Consider the following 14,437-nt stretch of genomic DNA (forward strand, 5'->3'; position numbering starts at 1 on the left):
ATCCTTGACCCCTCACTGTGTCTTCCAATTTAAATCATTATGTCATGAGATTTGCTCAGTTCCAAACAGGTCCTTGCACCGAACAACCCACTCTAAACCACTTGCTCTCAAACTCCAAACCCTGTAGGCGTTTTCCCTCCACCTCCGCTTCTGGGACACCGCTGAGACTCTCTCGAGGTGACGTACTTGCTGCAGAAAGTTTAGTTACCTCAGCTTTGCATCATCAACTGGGCTTTCACTGGGCTTTCAAGGGGGTCGGCAGCTAAGGAATCAGAAGGGATTTGCTGCAAAGACGGAAATGACAACCCAGGATGCTTGCGAAGGGCAAGGTTGTGCAGGGGGAGGGCCGTGAGTGTGTTTGCTCTGGGGGGCCGGGAGGATATCCGAGGCCCCTGGCAGGTTGTCCCGTTGGGATCCTGCAGGGGAAGCCGCTGGGGTGCCACCTGCACACAGCCCTCCTCCCCACCTCGGGCCGGGCTGCACTGAGGAAGGACCTACCCCAGGCAGCGAGGATGACCACGGGGCCTTCCTCCTAGCGTCCGAGTGTCCAGCGTCCAGGGTGAGGGAGGCCTGTGGCGCACCCCTGCCCAGGGCATCCCACACTCCACGACCCCCGCAGGCGTGGCACCTGCTCCTGTGCCTATTGGAGACAGAGCAGCTGAAGCACCTTCCCCGGGAGGGGTCTCGCAGGCAGGTGGAGCAGAGGATCCACCGGGAAAGCTCCGCTGCAACACGGAGCAGTCGGGCATCAGCCGGCTTCCGAGGAAAGCCCACACGCGCGAGAGACACGCAACTCAGGGAGGAGGAGGAGCCGCTCGACAGAGCCGTGTAGAGCGGGGTCTGCAGCCAGCGTGACCCGTCTCCCCGGAGAGAAATGAGACGGTTCAGAGAATTAACGAGAGGTCTTGGAATCGTAAAAATCTTTAAAAACAAGCCCCAAAACGTCTCCACAGATGGGCTGAGTGGGCGTTTCATGAGCTGGGACAGCACTGAGGGATTCCACCAGTGCAAAGGGACAACGGGCGGGAGGCGGGAAAGACGAGTGAGATGTGGAGGATGTTTCTAGAAGTCCCAACATCCACCCAGGAGGATTCTGGGAGGAAAGAACGAGGAGAAGGCAGGGGAGGCAAAGCCAACACAGTTTCTGATGGACTTTTCCAGAGCTAACTGCGGACACAGGCTTCACCGAAGGAGCCCACTAAGCACCAGGCAGGGTCAATACACACAAACCAGCAACAAGCCAGAGTCACTCCTTGGCACATCGAACTGCAGCTTGGAACCTCAGCGATGTGGAGAAAATCCTAAAGCCTCCCAAAGAGGGCAGAGTCCAGGCTGTCCAAAAGGCACAGGTCAGACTGAGGTCGCTCGTCTCCCGGACGATGCTGGACCCAAGAAGCCAAGGCACAAAGTCGCCCAGGTCAGCTGAGACCACCGACGGCCCGCTGTGCGTGTGACTAGAGCACAGAGACGCTTGTCTCCCACAGTCCCCGGTGCTCGGAGCTGCTCTCCGTGGACCTCCCGCAGCCCGGCTCCCCCTCCAGCCGGGTGCCCCCCACGGGCTCTCCCCCTGCCCAGCGTCCGCTGCTCGTGGAGGGCTCTGCTGGCCCCTGCCACCTCACTCCCCTTCAACCAAGATGTGGCAGCAGTGGTGGGAGGTGACTGGCGACGCACCTCTTTCCAGAGTCGCCTGTTTATAGTCTTCCTACGTTTAAAAAGCTCTCAGGTGCACTCGGCCCCTTACTGTGCAGTTTCGACTCCCCCCAACCACCCTGTGCCATCCAGTTTTTCCGGATCCTTCTAGATCCTGGTCAGATCAGCTGTCCCCTCCTTCTTCCCGCACCCTGTCACCAGCCCCCGTGGTGCCTACACCTGTGATGTACTCACTTCGCATCTGTCTCCCGTCACTCAGGCTTGGGGCTCCTGGAGGGCAGGACCCCGCGCGCCCGGGGCTGGGATAGAGCAGGCCACAGCGGGAGGGCACTGCGGGGTCCCCAGGCTGGAGGCGGCCCTCCCGGCCTGGCTGGAGCAGCTGGACTGGCAGCAGGCACCCCTCGCCCGCCTGGGGCAGCTGCTCTGTGGCTGGAGATGGAGCGAATTGCAGAGCAGCACGGGGCGGAGACGGTGCCCGGCGGGTCACATCTGGAACCAGCGGCTCCCGACCGACCGTGGCTGCCAGTTCCTCAGTGCTGCTTTGGGATTTGGGCTGATGGATCCCCCCCTCCCAGTGCCAGAGCCTTGCAGCCTGCCACTTGCTTCCAAGAGGGGCCTGGAAGGTTCTAGGGCTGGGGGTCCAGGCCCACCCTGCGAGACCTCCTGGGCCCTCTTGGGGCTCAGTTCCCCGTGGGTACTTCAGGGCGGCCGCAGCAGGAATCCGACCTCCTGACCCTCGGGGTCCTCCATGCACGCTGGGGGGGAAGCAAGCGGCCTGCGTGGGGGCAGCGGGGCTGGCTCTGTTCCCAGGCAAACTGCAAGACTGCGGGCAGTTACCTGACCTCTGCCAGCCTCGGTTTCCCCTCTGTGAGCCTTGGTTTCCCCTCTGTGAGCCTCGGTTTCCCCCTCTGTGAGCCTCTGTGTCTCCCTCTGCCAGCCTCAGTTTCCCCTCTGTGAGCCTCGGTTTCCCATCTGCCAGCCTCAGTTTCCCCCATGCAACCTCTGTAGTGCCCTTGGAGGTGGGCGTTGTCGTGTTCACTCACGCACAGGGTGGCCCATGACTCCTGGGGTGTCGGGAAAGCTCCCCGCAGGCGGCGGGTGCTGAGGTGGGAGGGGCCAAGGCCGTGAGGGGCATCCCCAGCGTGTGTGGCCACTGACCATCTGGTGGCCGCAGAGGACCCGGGAAAGTCTCCGGGGGCGCAGTGGAGGCGGGCAGGCTCGGGATCCCATGCAGACTTTGTCCCGACGGGGGATTTCGGAGCAGGGGCACGGCGGGATTCCGTTCAGGGGGCCATAGTCAGGTTTGGGGCGGGGACAGCCTCTCCCGGGCCAGGCCGGGAGCAGAAGGGACAGGCCCTGCCCTCCCGTAAGCGGGAAAGTACTGGGCGCACACAGGAGGCCGGGGAGCCCCCCAGGGCCCGGCTGGAGCCAAGTCGGGAAGAGGCAGGAGGGTGCCAGCCTCTGGGACGGGGCTGGGGGCTTCACCCCTGAGGCTCCACAGGGATCATCTGCTTCCATCTGCCTGTCAGCGTCTGGGGAGACTCACCCCAAATGTTGGTCCTCGTGCACCCTGCCTTGGAACACCCCCCCTACCCCGGGCATGGGGGCTCTGCGGCTCGGGGAGGCTTTTCCAGGCTGCACCCCCACCTCTTCCATCCACTTGGCTCAAGGCCCTCCCCCATTTGGGGGGCTGCGCTCGGCCCCTCCCCCAGCCCCAGGAGGGAGGGGACAATGTTGGTGCCAATGCCTGGCTGGGTCATCGGATGAGGCCCTGCCGGTGGGTCCCTTCCTTTTAACCGGGTCCTCCTTTTGGCACATCTCTGCACCGTGGCCTGGAAGCAGGCCAGGGAGACGGCCCTCCTTAATTCCAGATTTTTCTTTCATGTCCCAGCAGCATTGCCTGATACTAACCTGTGTCTGGGAAAAGCCAGCCTGCCCTTGCCCTGACACGCAGCCTCAGCAGGTTGGAGGGGGCGTCCCTGTGCCCCCACGAGTGCATCCGGGCAAATACCCACAGTTTCCGTTTATAAAACAGGACAATTCCACACACATGACTTAGCAACTTGCTCTGAGAATTTACCTCCCTGAGGGTAAACCTTCAAACAGTGCACACGGATCCAACGCCTTTTGTGCAGTTGCTGTGATTTCCCGCCAGAAGGAGGTACCAGGATTTATTCCACCTTTCCCTGGTTTATAAATATTCTGGTTTCCGTTCTGGGTGGGTATAAACAGTTGTGATTAAATTTTCACGTGCAAACGTCCTAATGAAAAAGAAGCTTTTGTTGAACCACAGCCTCTCGGAAGGGGCAGAGCTGGGCCAGAGGATCTGCACGGATCTTATGTTCCATCAAGCGCTGCCGCTTTGCTCTCCGGGAACACGACGACGGTGCCGTCTCCCCCAGCAGCGCGCGGGAGTCACCCAGCTTCGGCCGGCCGGGAGTGGACGTTACCTGTCTTCCTAAGTTTTGCTATTTTTGTTTTGATTTGCATTCTTCTCACTACTAGAGAGAGTGAGCCTCTTTTTATATTCTTGTTTGCGTTTCCACTTCTGTGAATGATCTGTTTTTAACTTTTGCCTTTTGTTTTCCTTATGAATTTGAGGGAGTTATTCATACATCTGGGGAATTACACCATGTTTGTTTACATGGGTTGCAAATACTTTCTCTTAATCTGTTGTTTTCCTTTGACTTTGATAACATGTTTTGCTTAACATAGAGTATTTTTTAAACAGTTTTTATTGTGAAATATGTATACAGAAAACTGATAACTTTCAAAGTACGATTTAATGAGTATAGAGCAAATTTCAAAGAATGTTATGGGTTACTCACAGTTCGAAAGTTACCACCTTTCTGTATGTATGTTATACCTCTCAATAAGGAAATAACTGAAATAGTGGAACTGTAGCCCCTGCAGTGGGCTTTAATTTTTCAGTGGGTTACTCTTTCTGACTTTTCTTTTATAGTTACTGAATTTCCTGTATTGCTAGGAAGTGTTGCCCTCTACTAAGATTATGCAAATATGTTCTTAAATTTTATTCTATTGTGGGTTTTTTCTTTTTTTTTTTGCATTTTGGTTTTAAATGTACTGAGGTAGGAAGGTGGGGGAGTCTCCAGGAACCAGTCCCGTCACCACAACTGGCAGGAAGTGGCAGGTCCAACTATCCTGACACTCTGGCGTCTGCGGGAACACGGCGCAGCACCCAGGCGGAAGCTGGAGGTTGAGGCTGGTAAACTGCAGTGAACATCGGTGATCTCCACCCTCTGGCAGCGTCTGCCACCCCACCCCGCCCTCATGGCAGGTGCAGGGGGACGGCAGCCCGGGTGCCAGGGTGGGCTGTGGGGACCTGGTCCTCCAGTAGCTGCGGGTGTGGGGTCTGCCTGCTGATCACTGCTTTTTTTCCTTATAAATACCATTATGCTTATGAAGAGTACAAAATCGAATTCCATGTGCAAGGTAAAGAAACAGAATTCTAAAATGACACCTAACATTGCTGAAATAATAAAAATAAATGTTCCTCTTTTGGAGAAATTAAGCATTTAAGCATGGTTTACATGTGCAACAGGAAACTACAGAGAAACCTTGGGGTGCACATTCAGCATCCGCTGTTGCTTTAGTGGAGACTAGCTCTCCCGCGGAGCCCTGGCTTCACTTTGGTATTTAAGGCGTTGTGGCTGCAGTAGTGAGAAGCCTTCTGGTTTGTTTCTGGTGTTTGTCCTGGCATCGTGACACGGTAACCCCAGGCACGAGCTCCAGTAACAGAGCAGCAGCTGTTTTAGCCGGGCAGGGCAGCTGTGACCATCACCACAGAGCAGTCGGCTTAGTAGGAATTCATGCTCGTGGTTCTGGGGGCTGGAAGTCCGTAGTTGCAGTGTCGCAGGCTCAGGCTTTCTCCGAAGTCTGCACGTCCTGGCGGTGGCCACTGGCCATCCGTGGTCAGCCTCTGCCTCCGTCTCTGGCAGCTCATCCTTCTGGGCCCACACTTCCTCACTTACATGGACCCTGGTCCTACTGGACGACGGTCCCTGATTCACTGGGCCTCACCCTAACTCTTAACACCCTCAGAGGTCCACAGGACCAGGCCAGGCTGGAGCAGGATGTGCAGGACGTGATTCACTGCAGAACAGTCGCAGTCACAGCTGACAGGCCGTGCCACACTTACTCTGAGTGGCACAGGTGTGATTCTAAGCCCTTCCCACACATCAACTCACTCAGGCCTCCGACAACCCCATGTCGCCGCTTTGCAATTGAGGAAATTGAGCAGATGTTCAGGTTCTGTGTCAAAATCAGTAGGTCTCAACTTAATTGTGCACAAACATCTTCTGAGGACCTGGTTCAAAAAAACCACAAATTCTCTGACCACCCTCAAGCCCGTTTTAATTCAGTAAAGTTGGTTTGGGGTAGGGGACCAAAACCCGACGGTGCTTCCAGCTCTGCTGGCCGTTCTTAAGTGATCCGAGGACCCAGCTTTGAGAACACTGTGCCGTGAACTGTTTAAGGACATTACCATTGACCTTCACCTCCTCTATGGCGACGTTTGGGCCACTGAATTCATCTATCGTGTTTCCGACATTCCATTTCCTCTAATTTCAGAGTAGGAATATTTATTTGGATTTCAGAGCCTGATTCTTTATACTACTCATGCTAAATTTAACCGTAACAAACTTATTGAAGTGTTTACACCCTAGTTATGTCAGTTTAAATCAAGCCATAACGCTCTTTGATTAACTTCAGTTTTCTCTTCACAATGAATCTGCACGGGCTGGTGAACATACACTCTGACTTTAATGATCACTGCTTTGACGAGTTACTCCAAATGGCTGGGGGCCAGAAAAGGGGTCCTTCTCTTCTCTCCACTCCCTGTTTAGGAGCAAAAATTGTTGGAAAAAGACATAGGTTGGCAGCTCCAGTCCTCAAAACAACAACCACCACCACCACAACAAAAAACCCGGCAATCCCAGAGGAGGGGGGTAACTAGATTTCCAGAGTCTTAACAACAGAATGCTTAGAATGTCCCGTTCCCAACAAAAAATAATAAACACACTAAGGAACAGGGAAGTGTGGCGTTTTCAGAGGAAAAGAGAATTTGCCAGACACCACCCTGAGGAAGCTCATACATTGGAACTATTATTCAAAGACTTTGAATCAATGGTCTTAAAAATGTTCAATGAACTAAAGGAATCCATAAGCAAAGAACTAAAGGAAATTAGGTAAACATTGCCTGAACAGAATAAAGAGATGGAAATTATAAAGGGAACCAAATGAAAATTTTGGAGCTGCAAAGTACAGCAATTAAAGTGAAAAGCTCATGAGATAAATTCAACAGCAGCTTTGAACAGGCAGAAGAAAGGACCGATGAGCTTGAAGACAAGACGATTGAAATTATCCAATATGAGAATAAAGAAAAAGTACTGAAGGAAAATTATCAGAGCCTGAGGGAACTGTGGGACCCCACAGAGCACACCAACATATGCATCATTGGAGCCCCACAAAGACAAGAGAGAGAGTTGTAGAAAGAGTATATGAAGAAATAATGGCAGCAAACTTCCCAAATCTGATGAAAGACATGAATGTACACATCCAGGAATCACAACAAACTCCAAGCTGGAGAGTCTCCAAGAGATCTGCACCAAGACGCATTATAGCAAAATTGCCAAAATCCAAAGACAAGGAGGATTTTGAGCAACAAGAGGAAAGCGACTTGTTACATTCAAAGGACAACAGCGAATTTCTCATCAGAAGCCATGGAGGCCAGGAGAGAGCGGGATGGCATATTTAAAGTCCTTAAAGAAAAAACTGTCAACCAAGAATTCTATACCCAACAAAATTATCTTTTCAAAAATGAAGAGGAAATTAAGACATTAACAGAGAATTTAATACCAGATGAATTTCCCTACAAAAAATGCTAAAAGGGTTCCTTCAGGCTAAATTACAAGGACACTGGACAGTAACCTGAAGCCATAAGAGAAATAAAGAACACTGGTAAAGGTAAGTATGTAGGTAAAGATAATATCCTGTATTGTTGAACTTTTGGATTGCAACTGTTTTTACCCCCATAGGACTTCACAGGCAAATGTGTAAAATAGCACTTTAAATCTGTGTTAATGGGCATATAATGTATAAATATGTAATCTGAGACAATTACAAAAAAGGGGGAAGGACAGAGATATATAGGAGTACAGAGTTTGTAAACTACTGAAACTAGGTTGGGACCAGTTGAACTAGGTTGTAATTAGTTTAAGACCAAACATCTGTTAAGGATTTAGTATCCAGAATATAAAGAACTCCTACAACTCAACCACAAAAAAATACAATTAAAAAATGGGTCAAGGATAGGAACATACTGGAAGCAATGTAGTTATTTTAGGTTATTTGTTTTTTCTTATTCCTTTGTTTTTGTTTTGTTTGAAATGCTTTTTTGTTGTTTTTTCAATTTTTTGATAAAGTTTAAAAAAACAATGAATGAGTGTGAAAGAAAGTAAATGAACAATGTGGGGAGGAGGGGAATGGAATGTTCTGGGTGTTCTTTTTTTTCTGATTTTTATTTTATTTTTTGGATTGGTGAAAATGTTCAGGGATTGATTATGGTGATCAATACACACTATAAACAACTGATTGTACACTTTGAAGGATTGTATGTTATGTAAACGTATCTCAACAAAAATGCAATAAAAAATGGGCCAAGGATTTGAATAGATATTTCTCCAAAGATGGTATTTAAATGGCCGACAAGTACATGAAAACATGCTCAACATCGTTAGTGTTAAAGGAATGTAAATTAAAACTACAATGAGATACCACCTCACACCCACTAGGATGGCTATTATTAAAAAAAAAACTGGAAACGTCAAATGTTGGTGAGGATGCAGAGAAATGGGAACTCTGGTACACCGTTGGTGGGAAAGTAAAATGTTGTAGCTGCTGTGGGAAGCAGTTTGGCAGTTCCTTAGAAAGTTAAACACAGAATTTCTGTATGATCTGCCAATTCCACTCCTAGGTATAAACCCTTACATAATTGAAAGCAGGAACTCAGAGTTTGTACCCCAGTGTCCATCGCAGCATTATTCCCCAAAGCCATAAGGTGAAAACAACCCATCAGCAGGCGAATGGATAAACAAAGTGTGGTCCATCCACGTAATTGAATATTCAGGCCTAAAAAGGAGGGAGGTGCTGGCACCTGCTACCATGTGGGTGAACCTTGAAGACATCATGTGTGAAATGAGGCAGACAGAAGAGGACAAATATTGTATGGTTTTTCTTACATAAAATACTTAGAATATGCAAATTCATGGAGACTGAAAACAGAATAGTGGTCTCCAGAGGTGGGAGGGGGACGAATGGGGAGTTACTGGTAACTGAGTATGACTTCTGGTTTGGGATGATGAAAATAGCCTGGTAGTGGAGAGTGGTGAAAGTTGCACAGTATTGCCACTGTACTTACTGTCAGAGAATTGCCCACTTAAAATGATTAAAATGATTTTTAGGTCATGTATATTTTACCACAATTAGAAATAAACTAGTTATTTTAAAACCCATATTGAGTTAATCTTGGTGTGGGGTGTGAAGTAAGGGTGAAGTGTGCTTTTTCTCCGGTGGTTGGTTGGCTCTGCCAGCACCTTTGGGAAGTGACACTTCTCTCCCCCGGAGTGGGAAGGCCACGTTTTTCCCGTTTTAGGTTCCCATTTACACTTGATCCATTTCTGGTCCTGCTTCCCGTTTCACTGTTCATTCCTGTGCACCTGAGAGAGTGAACACACGGCCAGACGTGGCTGCTCTGACACACGCCGTCTGCAGCCATGGGCCCCGAAGCTCGGGTGTTGGTCAAAGCCCATCAGCTTCCCTGTGTTTTTGCTCCCACTTCCAGCCGGGAACAACCAGAGAGAGCCGATGTTCTCCCAGCCCAGTCACCCGGCTGTCCGCCTGGAGTTCACCCGCCTCCAGCCTGTGCCGTTGCCTCCAACCAGGGCCTTCCGGAGCCTCCACATTTCCCACCCACCCCAGAGCCTCTGCAGATGAGGGTGGTGGGGCCCGGCTCCCTCCCTAGCAAGCTCTGCTTCAGCTCACGTGGGCGTCTTCGTTTATTTTCACTCACCTGCTTACATCTATTCCCCTATTTGCCTCCTGGGTCAGCCTGGTTTTATGGTCAAATTGAGCATTTTGCAAAAAGTTCTGGCAATCATTGCGTATTTTCCTTCATAACGCAGCTTTGACATTACTTTATCTAGTTACTGAACACAGGAGTTTTGTTGGAACACAGTCTGTGCACTGCCTCGGGGAGGACGGGCATTCCAGGGCTCGTTAGATGGCTCACGCAGAAACTTGGGGTTCCTGTTTATTCATCTCGTTTTACATCCTTCAGTGGAGTTTAGTTTCCCTTCTTCTAGACCCTGCACCCCGTCTTCTGTAGTTTACGGATCTTGCAGCCAGTGTGGATGGGGTTCCACTGCCAGCTGGGTGCTGGGGTGCTCTGCAAGGCCCCCCATCTACGACCAAGGCGTTCACTCCCCAGCTGCTCCCTCTGCAAACTCGGGGGCAACCCAGGAGCTGTCTCCCCCGAGGTCACCCCTCCCTGGGGGAGGCAGGCCCCCCAGCGACCGTCCACTCCCAGTCCCTGCTCCCAGTTTGGGTCAATGCAGAAGGGAGGCGGGGGACAGGCTGAGCCCCCCGCTGCCCCTGCCTCTCCGAGCGCCCCGCCCCCGCCCCACCCTGCCGCTCTCGGCCCAGGACCCTCGGTGCCCAGGCCCCTCTCGGGCGTCGGGGGCCGCGGCTTCCCCAGCTCACGGGCCTGTGGCTGTGCTGCTCTGTGTCTGCTCTGTCCTTACGTGGCCTCTTCCCTATGGGTCCGTGTGTCTGTCCTTGCATGGCCTTCTCTACATGTCCATGTGTCTGTTCTCGTGTGGTCTCTTCCCTTCATGTCCGTGTGTCCGTCCTTGTGTGACCTGTTCCCTGCATGTCTGTGTGTCTGTTCTCCCATGCCCTCTTTCCTACATGTCCGTGTGTCTGTCCTCTCCTTATAGGTACACTAGTGCTTGAATTTAGGGCCCAACTTAATCCAGAAAGACCTCATCTGAACTTAACTAATTACATCTGCAAAAACCTGATTTCCAAACCAGATCCTATTCTGAGGTTCCAGGTGGACATGAATTTTCAGGGGGGGGGGCACTGTTCACCCCACTCTAAGGCCAGGTACTAAAGGGGGTTCTGGCCTAGGTCCAGCGCACAGTGGGGCCCCCCAGTGATCACTTATTGTACCCTCAAAGGCATAGTTGGAATGGACCTGTTCTGAGGTTGGAAGACCCCACCTTGGTTCCTTGCCCGGGCGTGAGAGCCATCGTGGGTGAGAGACAAGTGGGAGGCTCTGAAACTGCCCCTCACCCATCAAGAGGGGAAACCAAGGACCGGGGCTGCTGCCGCCGCAGTGTCCCCATCACAGCCCCCTTCGATGCCCCTGTCTGGCCCCTTCATAAACTGCCTGGGTCCTGGAGGGTGCAGTGGCCTCAACCAAACGGAACCCGGACTTGCAGCCCTTCTGTGGGATGTGGTGTCTTTGCCAGCACGGGCCTAGGACGTGCAGCCCTTGATCTGGTGAGAACATTCTCTTCCCCTCATGAGCACCGTTTGCCTTCACATGGGAGGGACACAGGCTGTGTCACGGTCCTCCCCCGTCACAAGGAACTGCCCTGTGTGTCATATGGCCACGCTGGCTGCCAAGGCACCTGCATCGTGTTGATCCAACTGAACCAGCAAGAAGCAGCAAGTGCATTGGCTCCAGAGTGTGGGAGAGAAACCCAAAGGAGGCTCGGGGACCTGCCACTGCAGTGCCCTTTTAGGGTTTCGGTGGTTGACGGCATGCTGGGTCATCCTCTGCAAAGTGCAAAGTAGGGAGCAAGTGATCGCATCCGCCCCTCCAACAAGGAAGACGTACAGTCTGCGGAAGCCTCTGTACTTGAAGGTGGCATACTCGACATCTGGGAGTCCTGCTCCCACGCATCCACTGTGTGATGTGGGAGCCGCCAGCCCCGATGGGGGTTCAGCACCGGAAAAGGCCCTGCTGAAGCAGCTCTTCAGCTCAGGCCCAAACAGGCAGAGCTTATGCATGTGGTGTCAGATGCTACGAGGACTTTACAGCAAGTCCAAACAGGATGATCACTGCCTAGACTCCTGGGTTCTGGGACAAGGTCATGCCACCTGCAGAAAAGAAATGAATTGCATTTCTGCAACAGCTCCTGGCTTGCTACTGGGCCCTGGTAGAGACAGATGTAAATGTGGGACACCAGTGGACCACACAGCCAGAACCGACTGACGTGAGCTGGATTGTGTGGGGCCCACTGACACGAGGTCACCCACCTAGCAGCAATCTGTCAGGAGATGGAAGGCTACGTTGGGATGGACAATGTCAGGGCCAAAGCCACGAGCAAACTGCAAGAGCAGGATTCTGCTGATCTCTACCTGGGAAAACCCACGGGAGGAAGGGCCAGGGATAATCCGTAGCCCGCACCCCTGCTTCTGGCCATGGAAGATGGAGGCGAGAGGGTATACTCCCAATGGGCAGAGCTTTAGTGGAGCTATTTCCAGACAGAGCAAACTTACCACCCGAAGCACGTGGCTCGCAGCCCTCAGGGTGGACTGTCGTGGACACCGTGGTGCACTGCTCACAGAGGCACTCACTGTCCCAGCTGCTGGACCTGCTGGTCGCCGACAGGTCACAGTGATGATGGGCAGGAATTGCTTTCTGCCAAACCCAGGGTAATGCATCCTCCCCAGGCCACATCCAATGACTGGACAACGTGAGGGCAGCAAGAGCCGGCCTCCTTTACCCCATCTGGGGCCTCCACAAGGACCATCTGACTGTCAGAGCTTCTGGAGGCTTCTGTGGCAACTGCATCACAGTTCAGCTCCTCCCTCTGGCCAGCTCTGCGTCTTTGCTCCTCCACCTGTGTTGCCGTGTGCAAGTCTCAGAGTCTGGAGTCTGTTTCTCAGGGAATCTGACCCAAGGCACTAATTAGAGAAAGGCTGTTGGATCTGGTATGTTTGTTTCATATACACCTGTGCTGGTTTGTATACGTTATGTCCCCCAGAAAAAGCCATATTCTTCCATGCAATTTTGTGTGGGCAGACATATTAGTGTTGATTAGATTGTAATTCTCTGAGTGTTTCCATGGAGATGCGCCCCACCCAACTGTGGGTGATGACTCTGATTGGATAATTTCCATGGAGGTGTTGACCCGCCCATTCAGGGTAGGTCTAAATTAAGTCACTGGAGCCATATAAATGAGCTGACAAACAGAAGGAACTCAGTGCAGCTGAGAGTGACATTTTGAAGGGGAGCTACAGCCAAGAGGGACACTTTGAAGAAGCTGAGGGAGTAGCTGCAGATGAGAGACAGTTTGAAGACAGCCGTTGAAAGCAGACTCTTGCTCCGGAGAAGCTGAGAGAGGACAAATGCCCCAAGAGCAACTGAGAGTGATGTTTTTAAGGAACTGCAGCCTAGAGAGGAACGTCCTGGGAGAAAGCCATTTTGAAACCAGAACTTTGGAGCAGACGCCAGCCACGTGCCTTTCCAGCTAACAGAGGTTTTCCAGACACCATTGGCCATCCTCCAGTGAAGGTACCCGATTGTTGATGTGTTACCTTGGACACTTTATGGCCTTAAGACTGTAACTGTGTAACCAAATAAACCCCCTTTATAAAAGCCAATCCATTTCTGGTATTTTGCAATCTGGCAGTATTAGCAAACCGTAATAATACCCATCTTACGAGGTTCACTTGTAAATTCTAATATTATTTTAGGAGAATACCTTGATTTTCTGGGTACATTATCATAATATCTTGTAATAAAGATATGGTCTCTGCTTTTGTATTTATACTACTATTTCCCTTTCTTGTCTAGTTTCATTAACTGGAATTCCCAAATAAATGGTCAACAATAGTGGTGATAATGGGCATTTCTGTCATGTTCCTGGTTTTAATAAAAGCAGATTTGGGGGGTTGTTTTAAGATTTTTTTTTCCATACTTAAGTAGTTTTCTTCTTATTTTAGGTAGAGTTTTTTTTTTTTTTTTTTTTTTTTAAACTAGGAATGGCTATTCAATTGTAGGAGATGCCTTTCAGGCATCTCTTGAAACAAAATATGAGTCATCTCCTTATTTGTTGATGTAATAAATTTTTGATGGATTTCCTCATGCTAAGCTCTTCATGCATTGGTAGGATAAATCCTACTTATTCATATTTTCTTATTTTATTAACACTTTAGGTTGTGATCAATTTCCCAGTATTTTATTTGATTTTTTTAAGTGAAATTTCCTACTACTTTCTTTTCTGCATTATTTTAATAAGATTTTGACATCAATGTAATGCTGGCTTTTCAAAGTAAAATTTGGAGCTTTCTATATTTTCCATAGAGTACAACTATTCCAGTGACAAAGGAATTTGCCGATTTTTGTAGGTTGACTCGAACTCATTGTACAAAGTACCAAAGTCTTGTGCCTTTTAAACTGGTAGCTATAAAATGTATCCTATAGTTTCCCCACTGTGTCATTTCCCTCTCAACTGTCATGGTCACCTTTGTTTGGGCCAAACCCCCAAAGCATAACACCCAGAAGTGTTCAAATTAGTCAAACCACTGGAGGATGGCGGCTTGAGTTTCCATCCTGCCCGAGCCTGGGTGGGGCTCAGTATCCTGAGCTGCCGTGGAGAAGGGTCACTGTGTGGAGACCCCATGACTGGTCCCCAACACACACTTTAAAATGGTTGTAAAGTGAGCGTGCAATTCACAGAAGAGAGATTGCAAA

Source organism: Choloepus didactylus, chromosome 4 (assembly GCF_015220235.1).
Source record: "Choloepus didactylus isolate mChoDid1 chromosome 4, mChoDid1.pri, whole genome shotgun sequence".
In the NCBI taxonomy this organism is placed as follows: Eukaryota; Metazoa; Chordata; class Mammalia; order Pilosa; family Megalonychidae; genus Choloepus; species Choloepus didactylus.